The sequence below is a fragment of the Chrysochloris asiatica genome, unplaced genomic scaffold (genome assembly GCF_000296735.1).
Source record: "Chrysochloris asiatica unplaced genomic scaffold, ChrAsi1.0 scaffold00082, whole genome shotgun sequence".
In the NCBI taxonomy this organism is placed as follows: Eukaryota; Metazoa; Chordata; class Mammalia; order Afrosoricida; family Chrysochloridae; genus Chrysochloris; species Chrysochloris asiatica.
In genome coordinates, this window is record NW_006408600.1 from 9,091,004 (window position 1) to 9,107,815 (window position 16,812).

Below are 16,812 nucleotides of genomic sequence, written 5' to 3' on the forward strand. Positions count from 1 at the left end.
TGTCCTTGTTCGTCCTCTGAGGAAGTTTTACTGCCTTGGTTCTAGGGGGAATATCTTGACCTTAGAAACTTAGGGGAATATTGCATTTCTCTGTGGACATCCAGGACTCATGTTTGGAATTAAATAAATATAACTGAACACAAAGATGAAAAACAATTTTCTATTAACTGCCAAGTGGCTAGATCTGTTACACTCAGGCCTATAGGGCCTCGAACCTCTGCACAGTCTGCAACACCTCCTGACAATATGTCTGGCCATGCTGGCTTGCAAAGGCAGTATGGTTGTACTTCTACCAAGACAGATCTATATATTCTTTTAGCAGTCCATGGTACTTTCAATATTCTCCATCAACACCATAACTCAAATTCATCAATTCTTATACAATCCTCTTTATTCACTGTCCAACTTTCAAATGCATATGAGGTTATTGAAAGAACCACAGCTTGGGTCAGGCACACCTTAGTCCTTAAACTGACATCTTTGCTCTTCAACAGTTTAAAGAGGTGTTGTACAACAGATTCGCCAATGCAATATGTTTTTTGATTACTTTTCTGCACCTTTGGTGGGTATTGATGGTTGATCAAAGCAAAATGAAGTCTTTGACAACTTCAATCTTTTCTACATTTTTATGGATATTGTTTATTGGTCCAGTGGTAAGGATTTTTGCTTTCTGTACGTTGAGATGCAACCCATACCAAAGATAGTGGACTTTGATCTTCATCAGTAAGTATTTTAAGTCCTTCTGACTTTGAGTAAGCAAGGTTGTATCATCTGCATATTGCAAATTGTTAATGAGTCTTCCTCCAATACTGATACCACATTTTCTTCATTAATCAAGCTTCTCAGATTATTTATTCAGCATACAGACTGAATGTTGTTGTTGCTGTTAAATGCCATCGAGTCAGTACCAACTCACAGCAACCGTATGCACAACAGAATGAAACAGTGCCTGGTCCTGGGCCAACGTCACTACTGTTGACACGCAGGAGTCCATCAATGTTGCCACTTTGCCAATACACATCTCTCTGGGGGTATTCCTCTTTTTCTCTGACTCTCCACCCTAACAAACATGATATCCTTCTCCAGTGACTGGTTCCTCCTGACAATATGTCTGAAGTATGAGAGACAAATTTGGTCATCCTGGACTCCAAGGAGAACTCTGGCTATACTTCTTCCAAAACAGATCTGTTCTGTCTTTTGGCAGCCCATGACACTGTCAATATTCTCCTCCAACACCATAACTCAAAAACATCAATTCTTCTACGGTCTTCCTTATTCACTGTCCAGCTTTCACATGTATATGAGGTAATTGAAAATACCATGGCTTGGGGCAGGCGCACCTTAGTCCTCAACCTAACGTCTTTGCTCTTCAACACTTTAAAAAGGTCTTGTGCAGCAGATTGGCCTAATGCAATATGTCATTTGATTTCTTGACAGCTGCTTCCATGAGTGTTGATAGTTGATCCAAGAAGAATGAAGTCCTTGGCAACTTCAATCTTTTCTCCATTGATAAGAATGTTGTTTATTGGTCCAGTGGTAAGAATTTTTGTTTTCTTTACATTGCCGTGTAATCCATACCGAAGGCTGTGCTCTTTGAGCTTCATCAGTAAATACTTTAAGTCTTCTTTACTTTCAGCAAACAAGGTTGTATCATCTACATATCACAGCTTGTTAATGAGTCTTCCTCCAATCCTGACACCACATTTTTCTTTATAGAACCCAGCTTCTCATATTATTTGCTCAGCATACAGATTGAATAAGTATGGTGAAAGAACACAACCCTGTCACACACCTTTCCTAATTTTAAACAATTCAGTGTTCCCATGTTCTGTCTGAACAACTGCCTCTTGGTCCATGTACAGATTCCTCATGAATTAAGTGTTCAATTAAGTGCACAATTAAGTGTTCAGGAATACTCATACTTGGCAATGTTGTCCATAGCTTGTCATGATCCACACAATCCAAAATCTTTGTGTAGTTAATAAAGCACAGGTAAACATTATGGTATTCTCTGCTTTCAGCTAAGATCCATTGGACATCAGCAATGATAACCCTCTTTCCAAGTCCTCTTCTGAATCCAACTTGAACCTCTGGAATTTCTCTGTCAATATACACTTGCAGCTGTTTCTGTAATTGTTCTTGCTGTTGTTAAGTACCGTGGAGTCAGTTCCGACTCATAGTGACCCTGTACAGGGTTTCCGAGGTTGTAAATCTTTATGGGAGCAGAAAGCCTCCTCTTTCCGCCGCAGAATAGCTGGTAGTTTCAAACTGCCGACCTTGAGGTTAGCAGCCCTATTCATAATCACTACGCTACCAGAGCTTCTTATTACCTTTAGTAAAACTTTCCTTGCATGGGATATCAAAGAGATTGTCCGATGATTTACATATTCTGTTGGGTCACCTCTCTTTGGAATGGGCACAAATATGGATCTCTTCCACTCAATCAGCCAGATAGTTGTCTTGCAAGTTTCTTGGCAGAAATGAGTGAGTGTCTCTAGTGCCACCTCACTTTATTGAAAGATTTCAATATTTATTCCATCAATTCCTGGTGCCTTGTTCTTTACCAGTTCCTTCAATGCACCTTGGACGTCTTTCTTCAGTATCATTGGCTCTTGATCATACGCTACCTCTTGAAACAGTTGAACATCAACCATTTCCTTTTAGTACAGTGACCCTGTGTATTCCTTTCATCTTCTTTTGATGCTTTCTCCATCATTCAATAATTTGGCTAAAGAGTGCTTCAATAATGAAAGTTGAGGCTTGAAATTTTTCTTCAGTTACCCCACCTTGAGAAATGCTGAATGCATTCTTCCTCTTTGGTTTTCTGACACCAGTTCTTTGCACATCTCATTGTAATATTTGACTTATTCTTCTTGAGCTGACCTTTGAAATTTTCTGTTCAGCTCTTGGACCATCTCATTTCTTACATTTGGTTTAGCATCTCTATGCTGGAGAGTAAGTTTCAGAGTCTCTTCTGACATCCATTTTAATCTTTTCCTTCTTTCTTGCCTTCTTTATAACTTTTTGCTTTCTTCCTGTATGATGTTCTTTTTTCTTTTTTTTTAATGTTTTATTTTGAATTATGGGATAGTTTACATGGGAGAACATTAGTTTTACATTCATCTTATGGTATATCCTTTCATTGTCATGGTTACAATCCCCTCCATGAATCATCAACCAACCAAAGGGTATATCCTACTTCTCCACACACACACACACGCACACCGCCTCAGGTAATCAGCACACAGGCCCTCTCCTTCTCTGTTGATTCTTTGTATAGTTTTTGGTTTTCCATCTCATTTTTTTCTGCTCTTATCTATATATTTCTTTTTTTTTTGGTGACTGGGTTCCCTTTGTTGGTCTGTTTCTAATTGTTACAGATACTGTGTTAATGTGTTCATTTGGTTCTTTCTTCTTTTGGGATGTGCATATTTATCGCAATAAATTTTCCTCTCAGCACTGCTTTCACCGTGTCCCAAAGATATTCGTATGTTGTGTTTTCATTCTTGTTTGTTTCTAGGAATTTTGTGAATTCAGATTTTATTTATTCTTTTACCCAGTCGCTTTTCAGCAGGATGTTATTTAGTTTCCATGTATTTGACTATTTCATTGGTCTTCTTCTTATTGACTTCTAGTTTTATAGCATTGTGGTCTGAAAAGATGCTTTGTAGTGTTGTGATGTTTGTAAATTTATGGAGGCTTGCTTTATAATCTAACACATGGTCAATTCTGGAAAATGTTCCATGTGCACTGGAGAAGAATGTATATTGTGCTCCTTTTCTTTTGAATGCTCTGTGCACATTTATGAGGTCATGTTGGTTGATTGTATTGTTTAGTTCCTGTGTAACTTTGTTGAGTTTCTTTATGGTTGTCCTGCCCCTTTTCAAAAGTGGCCTATTAAAATCTCCCACTATAATTGTTTTAATTGTAGACTTATCTGTTTCTTTCTTCAATTCTAGTAAGGTTTGCTTCATATATCTAGGTGCTCTTTCATTGGTAGCATAGATATTTATTATGGTTATGTGGTCTTGTTCAATTGACCCTTTGATCATGAGGTAGCGTCCATCTTTGTCTCATATGCTGGTTTTTGTCTTAAAGTTTATTTTATTGGAGATTAGTATTCCACTCCTGCTTATTATATTTTTTTCCCATCCTTTAACTTTTAGTCTGTTTTTGTCTTTGTGTGTAAGGTGTGTCTCTTACAGACAGAATATTGAAGGATCTTGTTTTCTTATCCATTCTGCCACTCTTTATCTCTTCAATGGTGTATTCAATCCATTGACATTCAATGTAATTATTGATAGGTATGAATTAATTGCTGCCATTATGTTAAAGTTTTGGTAGTCCTGTTCGTTCCTTTGTTCTGCATGCCTTCTTGTGCTGAATTTGTGTTTTCTGTGCTATTTCTTGTCAGTTTCTTCTCAGTCTTCATGTTTGCTTGTTCTGCTTGGAAGTTCATTTTCATAGTAAGTTGTGAAAGTTTCTTTGGGGTTACCTCCTTATAGTCTATTAAATTTTCTCTCCATTTAAGAGAATCTATTGTATCCTGTAATCTCCCTAACATCCTCACTACCTGGATCTCTGTTGCTACCTTTTTTTTCCCCCTTCTTTGACATTAATATAATTTTGATCTTCAGTTGGTCTCCCAGCTCATTTGAATTCATTGTTGTAGTTTTGTTCTGTTCTATATTCTCCTATCTGTCAGTTGAATTCCAGGTGGTGTTTGTTGTTTGTTCTTGTTGGTTTTCAGTCTAAAGAACTCTCTTTAGGATGTCTTGAAGGGCTGGATTGGTTTTGATAAAATCTCTTAGATTCTGTTTATCCTGGAATGTTTTGATTACACCATCATATATGATTGGTAGTTTTTTCTGGATAGATTCTTTGTTGGCAGTTTTTTTTCTATTAGGGTTTTGTATATGTCTTCCCCATTGCCTTCTTGCCTGCATGATTTGTGCTGAATAGTCAGAGCTTAATCTGATTTGCTTGCCTTTGTAAGTGACTCTTCTCTTTTCCTTGGCCACTTTTGGGATTCTCTCCCTGTCTTTGATTTTGGAGAGCTTGATTATGATTTGTCTTGGAGAATTTCTTTTGGGGTCTATCCTTCCTAGGGTACATTCGGCTTCTTGAATGTTTATCTTCTCCTCTTTCAAGATGTTATGGATATTTTCTTCCAGAAGCCCTTCAACTATCTCCTCTGTGGACTTCTCTGATTATTCCTGTTCTAAATGCCAATAATTCTTAAGTTGTTCCTCTTCATGTTTCCAGTATTAATCTTAGACTCTCTTCAGATTTTTTTATCCATTTTTCTGCTTGCTCTTCTATCTTAGCAGTATTGATAGATTTGTCTTACAGCTCACTAGTTCTAGCTTCTATCTCTTCTATTCTGCTACTTTCCTCTTTCACTGTATTGTTCATTTCTGATCTTTTATTATTAACATCTGGACCTCATTTTTCAGGTTTTGAATTGTTTCTAATGCTGTGTCAATCTTGTCTGATTGCTCTTGTAGTACTTTCCTGATTTCTTCTTTGTTTTCCTCCGCCCCTTTTCAGAGCATTTGAAATTGTTTCCATATTATTCTTCTGAATTCCTTGTCAGGCAAATTCAAAACCTGCCCTTCCTCTTCTAGAAAGCCTTTGTCTGTCTCCAGCGCATTTGTCTCAGTTACTCTTTTCTGTTTTGGGACATGGTTTGAGATTGTTTGTTGTGTTTGAGATTTTTTGCTTGTCATTTACAGTGGTTATGTGGGTTTTTTAATGTTCAAATGAATGTTTGTTGTTGTGTTATTAAGCTTACTGGGTGTCTCCTGGTGGATATGATCAAGAGATAGGCTTCCCTTTTAGCATGTAGTTGTTGGCTTAACAGCTGTTATTGGCTCTTGTCTAAATGGTGGAATATTATGGGATATGCTTGTAGCTTGGCTATATGGTCATGATTGCTGACTCTTCTTGGGTAATGTAGGGATAAAAAGCTCCCACCTCCAGGAAAATTGTGTGATCAAAAGGCCCAAAAGTAGAAGCAATATAAAAGCAGATATAAGAACCTCCACTTTGGAACAAAAATAAAACTGTGGCCGACTGTTCAGTCACCTTGCTACACAGGCAGTGTTGTGTATAGTAGAAGCCTCCAGTAGTGACTGGGGGTGTCCACTCACTCAGGCCTCTCTTCTAGTCACCACAATAGAAGTGCACAGATAGATAATGAGAAGTTAATGGGAGAAAGATTGTTTACTATTTTTGTCTCTGAATGTCAGTTTAAGTATCTGCATGTGCACTGCGTAATTATTGAAATAGTTGCGTCTTTTTATGTTGGGGTTCTACAGGGTGTTCATATGGTTTGTCTGTCAGGCCAAACCTGCTTTTATTCTTTCTGGAAAGGCAGGGATTAATGGTCCCACACAATTTATCTTTAGGGCTGGGACCTGCAGGTAGATGTGAAAAGCAGCAGCCAAAGGATTTGCCCTTGGACCAATGGGGCTCTTTCTCTCTGTGCTGTGGGAAAACTGTGTTCTCAACACTGGACTTTTTTGGGGGTGCACAACCACCTGCCTAAAGGCGTCCAGGCTGGGCAAAGAAGGCACGACAGGGAAGAGGAGGGGAAAAAAAAAAATGTGTAGAATTCCTCCACACCTCCATTTGCAAATGTCACTTCCCAGCTTTTAGCGCTGGTTCCCTATGCAGATCTGGCTGTAGCCCCACCCTCTGACTTCCACCCAGGCAGGATGGCAGCAGAGGGAGTTCCCTGCATTGACCGATTTCTAAAATGCAATGATTTCCTTTATACTGTGATTTTTCCACTGGTGTTTGTGGGAAACTGATGTCCTGACCCTTACGCTAGATCTAGAGCTCTGGTGCAGTTTCATGAGAGCCGAGTCTCTGGGTTTCCAGCCCCTCCCCCATGGAGCCTGTCCTATCTGACTCTGCTCTGCTGCCACCAAATCAGAAGAAATCATGATCAATACATCTTGTTTGCATGTTTGATCAATTTCAGGTGGAAGAAGTTGGTAGAATTCTTCTATTTTATCCTTATTTATTGGATGGTGCATACATTTGAATAATAATGGTATTAACTGGCGTTCCCTGTAGGCTCATGGATATTATCTTATCACAGACATTGTTTTACCTCATGACTGATCTGGATATGTTCAGCATATAGATTGAAAAAGTATGGTGAAAGAATACAACCCTGTTGCACACCTTTCCTAATTTTAAACCATTCAGTGCTCCCTTGTTCTGTTTGAACAACTGCTCTTGGTCTATGTACATGTTCCTCATGTGCATAATTAAGTGTTCCAGATTACTCATACTTAGCAATATTGTCCATATCCTGTCATTATCCACACAATCAAAGGACTTTACATAGTCAATAAAGCACAAGTAAATTCCTTTCTGTAATCTCTGATTTTAGCCTAGACCTATCTGATGTCAGCAATTATATCCCTCATTCCACATCCTCTTCTGAATCTGTCTTGAACATCTGGAAGTGCTCTGTCAATGTATGGTTGCAACCACTATTAAATAATCTTTAGTAAAACTTTACTCATTTGGGATATCAATGATATTGTCCAATGATTTCTGCATTCCATTGGGTTACCTCTCTTGGAATGGTACAAACACAGTTATCTTCTAGTCAGTTAGCCAGGTAATTTTCTTGGCATGAGTGCCTCCAGTGCTGCATCAATTCCTGGTGCTTTGTTCTTTGCCAATGACTTCAATGCACCTTGAAGTTCTTCCATCAGTATCATTGGTTTTTTATCATATGCTACCTCTTGAAATGTTGGAATATCAACCATTTCTTTTTGGTAGAGTGACTCTCTGTATTCCTGCCTTATTCTTTTGATGCTTTCTGCGTCAGTCAGTATTTTTCTCATAGAATCTTTCAGTAAAAGTCTAGGCTTTAATTTTTTTCTTCAGTTCCCCCAGCTTGAGAAATGCTGAACGTGTTCTTCCCTTTTGGTTTTCTACTCCAGGTCTTTGTAGATTTTATTATAATATTTCATTTTGTCTTCTCAAGCTCATCTTTGAAATTTTCTGATCACACTCTTGTACCTCCACACTTCTTTCATTTGCTTTAGCATCTCCGTGCTGGAAAGCAAGTTGCAGAGTCTCTTCTGGCACCCATTTTGGTCTTTTTCTTCTTTCTTGTCTTCATAGGGACCTTTTTGCTTTTCTCTTATATGATGTTCTTGATGTCATCCACAACTCTTCTGGCCTTTGGTTTTAAGCATCTAATGTATTAAATCTGTTCTTCAGATGATCTCTAAATTTATGTGGGATATACTTAAGGTCATATTTTGGCTCTCTTGGATTTGTTTTCATTGTCTTCATCTTCAACATAGATGGTCTTTTATTCATTCTGCCCCTGGTCTTATTTTAGCTAATGATATGGAGATTTTCCACCTTCTTTTTCCACACATGTGGTCAGTTTTTTTTCTGTGTATTCCATTTGGTGAAGACCATGTAACTAGTTGTCGTTTATGTTGTTTAAAAAAAGTATTTGCAATGAAGAAGTCATTGGTCTTGTAAAATTCTATCATGCAATCTCCAGCATCATTTCTATTACCAAAGCCATTTTTTTCCAACTACTGATCCTCCCTCTTTGTTTCTAACCTTTGCATTTCAATCACCAGTATTCATTACCACATCTTGACTAATGTTTCTTGATTAATATCAGATTGAAAAAATTGGTAGGATTCTTCAATTTCATCATTGTTGGTGTTAGAGGTTAATGAGTAATTATAGTTGTATTAACTTATCTTCCTTGTAAGCATATGGATATTATCCTATCACAGACAGCATTGTACTTCATGACTGATCTTAATATATTATTTTTGATGATGAATGTAACATCATTCCTCTTGTATTTGTCATTTCCAGCATAGTAGACCATGTGATTATTAGAATCACAATGGTTAATACCAGTCTATTTCAGCTCAGTAATGCCTAGGATATGGGTGTTTATATGTTCCATATGATTTTTGACAATTTCCAATTTTTCTAGATTCATACTTCATACGTTCCATGTTTTGATTATTAATGGCTATTCATAGCTGTTTTTTTGTGGGGTTTTTTTTGAGTTGTGCTCCATCATCAAATGAAGGTTCAGAGACCTTTTCTCCATTTGCATCATCATGGTCAACTCTACTTTGAGGAGGCAGATCTTTCCCAGTTTTACATTGAGTGCCTTTCAACTTGAAGAGCTCATCTCTCAGTATTATAGCTGACAGTATTCTGGTGCTCTTCATCATGTTTTATATTCAATAATATGGTGCTGACAGTTTTCCACTGCTATTTATAAGATTTTCAGGAACTAAGTAATCAGAAGTAGTACATCGCTCCTTCTTTCTAATTACATGGTAGACATCTCCAATTGGAGAAATTAGATGAAACCAAGAGATAACAGGCAACAAGCAAGTCCAAAACCCTGCAGAAAAAAATTACATTAAATCTTAAGTCTTGAAAATAATCTTCTGTCATCTGAAACCATCTGAGAAATTACCCCATACTCTAGACTGTGGGTGTTAGCTATACCCTTTGGATTCTAGGTAAAAGTCTCTCTCCCCTGAGTTTAAGCCCAACCTTACAGGCCATCTGGGACAGTCATTCTCCTCCCTTTGCTTTAAGTGTCTACATTCTCTTAGTCTATCTGATTGATAGCAACCTTACCTGTCCTTGACAAGCCTTGTTCTTCTGCTCTCAGACATGACAGTGCTTCCTCCTCAGCTTTTAGGAGAGCAGCCACACCCTTCTTGTACTTTAACAGTAGCCCTACACTCTGAAACCCAGTTGGTTAAGATATAACTCTTTGGAACCTAGGATGCTGTGGCCCTACCCTTTGAGATCCAGGAGACCATGGTCCCCATTTTTAAATGTGGGGAGCATCAGCCCCATCCTTTGAGGCCTATGCAGCTCTGCTCCTGTCCTTCCAACATTCCATCTGATCTTCAAGTTACTCCAGGAAATTTTGGGTCATTTTTATCTTTATTTGGAGGACAACAAATGTGTCATAATTATCTTCTGGTGCTATACCAGAAATATGATGAGTGGATGGTTTTAACAGACATTTATTCTCTTACAATTTCTAGGCTAGAAATCTGAATTCCAGGAGCCTTCTCTAGAAGAAAGTTTTCCTTCTGTGTTAACTCTGGGGGAAGATTCTTGTCTCCTTTTAGTATCTGTGGCCCTAGAGTTCTTTGGAGATCTCCATGTATCTTAACATCATTCTTCTCCTGAGTCTAGAATCTCAGTGCAGGGACCCTAAACCCAAAGGACATGTTCTGTTCCCAGATCTTATTTCTTGGTGGTAATCAGGTACCACCTTCTCTGCTTGCTTCTATCTCATTTTTTATTTGTTGTAAAATAAAAGTTGATGTAGATCACATTCAAAAGAAATTTGCCTTACATTGAATCAGGACTTCAATCTCCTTATAACTGATTGGCTAATCACATCAGATTCCATTAGGGGGTATGAATACATCATGCCATGACTGCCAAATTACACAATTATCTAACTGCCAAACCACAGAGAATCATGGTCCAATCAAGTTGATACATATTTTTGTGGAACACAATTCAATTGCTTACTGTCTGTAGAATTTTAAGAGACAGACACACATCTCTCCTTTTGTTCATTTTCTGTCCATTTCAGTCTAAGTTAATGGATTATGTGCTGTAGTAATTGGTCAGATCTCTCAGTCATAGGTTTAGTCTTATTAACAAAAGTTTGTATAGCCATATGCTTGGGGAAAATTCTAGAATATGTATTCTTGGTTTGTACAACAGAATTTTCAAAATCTTTAAGCTTTTTTTTCCATTTTGCACATTTTATTTTTAAGTCTATCTCTGTCCTCTCAAATTTTACAAGCAGCAATAAGAAGCCTTACTTTAAAAAGATCCTGCTTAAAAATCTCATCAGTTAGATATCTAATTTTATCATTTAGGCATGCTACCTTCCATCAAACATTTGAACATAATTCAAATAGCTCTTTGCTACTACACAGAAATCATCACCCTTACTCCATTGTTTAATTACATGTTAATCCTTTAATGTCCATAATTCTTCCAGCAATCTCCTTAAGGCAAACTGGCTTTTTACCTCAAAACTCTTCCAGCTCTAATAGCGTAGTGGTTACAAATCGGGCTGCAAACCTTAAGGTCAGCAATTTGAAACTACCAGCTGTTCCATGGGAGAAAGATGAGGCTTTCTGCTCCCATATAGATTTACAGCCTTGGAAACCATGTACAGGGTCACTCTGAGTCAGAATCGACTCCACGGCATATAACCACCACCCTGTTTCAAAGCTGCTTTCACATTTTAGACATCTGTTAGATCAATGACCAACTCTTCTGGCAGCAAGTTCTGCCATTATCTAGTGCTGCTATAACAGAAATACCACAAATGGACAGCTTGAAAACCAAGAAATTACTTTCCTCACACTTTAGTAGGTTAGAAGCTTGGATTCAGAATTCTGGCTAGAGGGGAAATTTTATTCTATTGGCTCTAGAGGAAAGTCCTCACTACAGTTTCTGCTTACTAGTTTCTTTTTATCTTACCCCATCTTTGCTCAAATTGTTTATTTAATCTCCTTTATATCTCAATAGAGAATGATTAAAGTTATACTCTACACTAATCCTGCTTCATTAATGTAACAAAGACAACACATTCTTAAATGGGATTATAACCACAGGCATAGAGGTCAGGATTTACAACACATATTTTAGGAGGACATAATCAATCCATGGAGCCCTGGTGTGGCACTGTAGAATAAGCACTAAAGCATAAAGTCGTCAGTTCAAATCCACCAATCACTCCTTGGAAACTCTATACAGGTTTGCTATAAGTCAGAGCTGACTTGAAGGATTAACAACAGCAACAATGGTAAATCCATAAGTCCTATTCCACACAAAATTTGAAGTAATAGTTTACTAGTTTACTTTGGTAGCTCAGGCAGGTTTGTATGCATAATGAGTTAACTTTTTTTTTTTTTTTTCATTTTGCCTAAGATTTTCATTTTCCTGGGAGGAAAAAACTATATTATTACAGTATTTCCTCATTTCTCTCTATCTGAAACTTCTGGTTATTCTAAGTCTGAAATTAACTAAGTAAAAAGAAAATGAATAAAATACAGATACCAGTCCAATTGTTGTTAGGTACCATTGAGTTGGTACTTACCCATAGCAACCTTATGCACAGCAGAATGAAGCACTGCCTGATCCTGGGCCAACCTCATGACCAGTCCATTAGAGAATGCCAACACAACAGATAGATTGCAGAATTCTGCAGTAGAAGGAAATTCCTGAGAAAGTTTCATAAATATAGAAACATGATTTGAAATGAACTATTTTCTTTGTGGTTATTATAAGATGCACAAAGTGTCAAGATTTTTTTTTAATGAATGGGAGGTGAGAAATGGAAAAGGCTAGTTTCCTGTGATGTAGGAGCTCTTGTACTGTGGGGAGAGTGGGAGTAAAGGAAACATTTTCATTCTGTGTTTATTATTCTATCTAGAAGGTATCTTCTAGAAAGAATATTCAACGCAATAGAAAGAAACTGGAGAAAGGGCAAATAAGTTTTATATGGTTTGAAATCTATGACCAATTGCTAGTCTTCTAGTTGTTGTTTTAAGTGCCGTCAAAGCGATTCCAACTTATAGCAACTCTGTACAGGATTTCCAAGCAGCGCATGGTGAGTTCAAACTGCGGATCTTGCTGTTCAAACAGACCTTGTGGTCTAATGTTTATCCTATAGCGCCACACCAGAATTCTAGTCTTCATAGAGTTCTGCTAGAAAGAAAAAAACAAGTTCTTAATGCCTCATCTGGAGTCATGATAATGTCTGAAGAGACTGGCTAAAGGAGTGATTTAAATTGGCTAAGTATCATGTTTAAGGAGCTCTGGTAGCGTAGTGGCTACGAATCGGGCTGCGAACCTTAAGGTCAGCGGTTCGAAACTACCAGCTGCTCCGCGGGAGAAAGATGAGGCTTTCTACTCCCGTAAAGATTTACACCCTTGGAAACCCTGTATAGGGTCGCTATGGGTCGGAACCGACTCGACGGCACTTAACAACAACAACAAGTATCATGTTTGGTAAGGTGGAGGGTCAGATAAGGAAAGGAAGACCCCCACGAGATGGATTGGCCAAGTGGCAGCATTGATGGACTCAAGTGTGGCAACAGTAGTGAGGTTGGCCCAGGATCGGGCAGTGTTTCGTTCTGCTGTGCATAAGGTCATTATGCGTCAGTGCTGACTCGATGGCACCTAACAACAACAACAACAACAAGTATTTATTATTCCTGACCTAGAACATCATTGGTGTTTAATGACTGTTGTAAATTTCATGGCTCAACCAGGATTTGTTATTAATAGCATTCAACTTCTAAACCCAGGGTATGGAAAAATCCAATTTTTAGGGTCTCTTATTACATTGCTGTAGGTTAATGTTCCGGACTGCAAAGCCATTTGAACTGCAAGGTCTGTCTGTCGTTCAAACTCACCAGCTGCTCCTTGGAAACCCTATACAGGGTCTCTATGGGTCAGAACCATCACAATGGCACTTAACAACAAGAACATTACATTACTAGCTATGAATTTTCATGTAATTTAAAGATTTTGATGATACAACAGAACGATGAACTGAAAACACCAAGTGTCTATGTTGTTGTTTATTGATAATTGTTGTCAAATCTGTTTTGACTCATAGTGACCCTCTATAGGGTTTCCGAAGAGCAACCGATGGGTTGTGGTTGATACTGAACTTGCAGTCCAGCTTATCCTGTAGTGCTGTACAGAAAAACCTGTCCTAATTTTCCTCCTTCTTTGCTTTTGCTGTCTTATGTCTGCCACCTCCTCTGATCTCTCTTTTCTAAACAGTAAGATTTTTAAATGTTCTTATCTTGGAAACAGCTAAATTTGAATAGATGTATGCAGCATATCAGTTCCAAGTTTATCAGCAAATACTCAGCAGGGAATTACCCATCAGAAGTGCACTTCAGGCTACTGGCAGCCACTATGCTTTGGAAGGCCGCCTTCTTTCATTTTTTTTTTTTTTTAACTACTTGGCTAAATGATGCCACTTGAATGGATGAATGCCACTAAACTTTCTATTGAGTTAGGACACCAGTCTTCAGCTAGCACACTATGATTTCATGCAAGGCTAAATCAGACCTAGAAGATAATATCTGAGTCAGATGCTGCTTTTGTATTGAATCTAACTAAAAACATGAAATGAATTATTTTCATACATTCTGTCTCATTGAAAATAAATAAATGAATACTAAGAGAATTGGTAGATAAGGCAATTGGAATGGCAAATTGCTAATTTTATCCAAAAAGTACTTACTCTGCTATTCTGATGTCCAGAAAATCATTTTAACTAAAAGTAGCATAAGAAACATTAACCAGGTTCAATACTGAAGGATTCAAATTAGTACTATGAGAAGATATTGTTGTTAGATGCTGTGGAGTCAGTTTCAACCCTTAACAAACCTATGTACAAATGAAGGAAACACTACCTGGAGCTGCACCATCCTCACAATTACAGCTGTGCTTGAACCCATTGTTGCTGCAAATGTACCAGTCTACCTCATTTCATATAAATAAAAGGGTCTCCCTTTTATTCATTTACCCTCCAATTTACCAAGCATAATGTTTTTATTCAGGGACTGGAAAGTTGTCATATAAATCAGTGTTGTTGTTGTTATGTGCCATTGAATTGGTTCCGATTCATAGTGACCCTGTATAGGGTTTCCAAGGAGCAACTGGTGAACTTGAACCACCAACCTTGCTTTTCAAACTGACTTTGCGGTCCAGCGCATTAACCCACAGTGCCAAACCAGGACTCCATATAAAATATAGATGTATCTTATGTTATAGGTTTGCTTCTATAATGTGATGCAATGGGTAAAGCATTTGGCTGCTACTGCAATTTTGGTCATTCAAACCCTTTAGCCACTCTACATGAGGAAAGGTTTAAGTGTTTCAAATCCTAGGGAGTAGAAGTACTGCATCCTATAGGATTACTCTGAGTCAGAATCAACTCCCTGGCTGTGAGTTTGGTTTTTTTTTTTTTTTTTTTTTTCACCTCTTCACAGTGCACTACTGAGAATGCAAATCCCTGAGCCCTGCATTTACTTTCTGTAAGCTCTCCAATGAAGTCAGAAATAACTAAGCCTACATTAGTCTATGCAGCCATCAATTCCACAATAATGCCCTTTTTGGTATGCTGATTGTGTGTCTCAGGGTCATGTTTTCTTGTGTTGTTGTTAGGTGTGTCCCAGTCATTTTTGATTCATAGCAACAACCCAGTGCACAACCGAACAAAACACCGCCTGGTCCTGGGCCATTCTCACAATTGTTGTTGTTGTTGCTAAGTGCCCTCCGGTTGGTTCTAACTCATAGTGACCCTGTATAGATACGGTTTCTGAGAAGCTGTCGGTGAGTTTGAACCACTGACCTTGTGGTTCAAGAGAACTTTTGGTCCAGTGCTTACTCTACAGCACCACATCAGGACTCCATTTTGCCCAATATTGCAAGTCGAGGATTGTTTTTCATTTCTCTCAGCTTGAGAAAGGCTTAGTGTGTTCTTCCCTTTTGTTTTTCTAACTCCAGGATTTTGAACATTTCATTATAATACTTGATTTTCTCTTCTGGAACTTCCCTTTGAAATTTTTGTTTAGCTCTTTTACCTCCTCATTTCTTCCATTCACTTTAGCATCTCTATACTGGAGAGCAAGTTTAGCAGTCTCTTTTGACATCCATTTTGGTCTTTTTTTCTTCTTTGTCTTTTTAATAGCTTTTGCTTTTTTCCTATATGATGTTCTTAATGTCATCCCACAACACTGGTGTTGAGTCATTAGTGCCTAATGCATTAAATCTGTTCTTGACATGGCCTCTAAATTCAGATGGGATATGTAAAAGTTCATATTTTGGCTTTTGTGGACTTGTTTTAATTTCCTTCCACTTCAACCTGAACTTGCATATAAGCAACTGATGGCTTATTGGTTTGTATGGTTTATTCACAGTCTGCCCTGATCTTGTTTTGATTGAAAATATGGAGCTTTTCCATTGTCTTTTCCCACAGATGTAGTCAATTTAATCCCTGTGTTATTTTATCTAGTGGGTTCCATGTGTCTTAACACCTTTTATGTTATTTTAAAAAGGTATTTGCAATGAATAAGTCTGTGGACTTGCAGAATTCTATCATGCAATCTCCAGCATTGTTTCTATCACCAAGGCCATATTTTCCAACTATTGATCCATCCTCTTTGTTTCCAACCTTGGCATTTCACTAGGAATTATCAGTACAACTTGATTGCATGTTTGATCAACTGATTGTATGTTCAATTCGAGACAGAAGAAGTTGGTAGAATTCTTCAATTTTATCATCACTAACTTTAGTGGTTGTTGTGTAAATTTGAATAACAATGGTTTTAATTGGTTTTCCTTATAGAGGTATGGGTATTTTCCTATGAAAGACAGCCATGCAGTTCAAAATAGATCTTGAAATCTTCTTTTTGATGAAGAATGCTATTCCGTTCCTCTCAGACTTATTGTTCTGCCATAGTAAACTATGTAATTGTCAGATTTTAAATGCCCTATATCAGTCCACTTCAGCGCACCTATGTCTAGGATATTGATACTTTGGGCTCCATTTCATTTTGACAATTTCCAAATTTCCTAGTTTCATACTTTGTACAGTCCATGTTCCAATCACTGATAGCTATTTGTAGCTGCTAACAATCCAATTACTAATGGATTTATCTCTTCAATTTGAATTGTGTCCCATAAACAAATGAAGGACCTGAAAGCTTTATTACA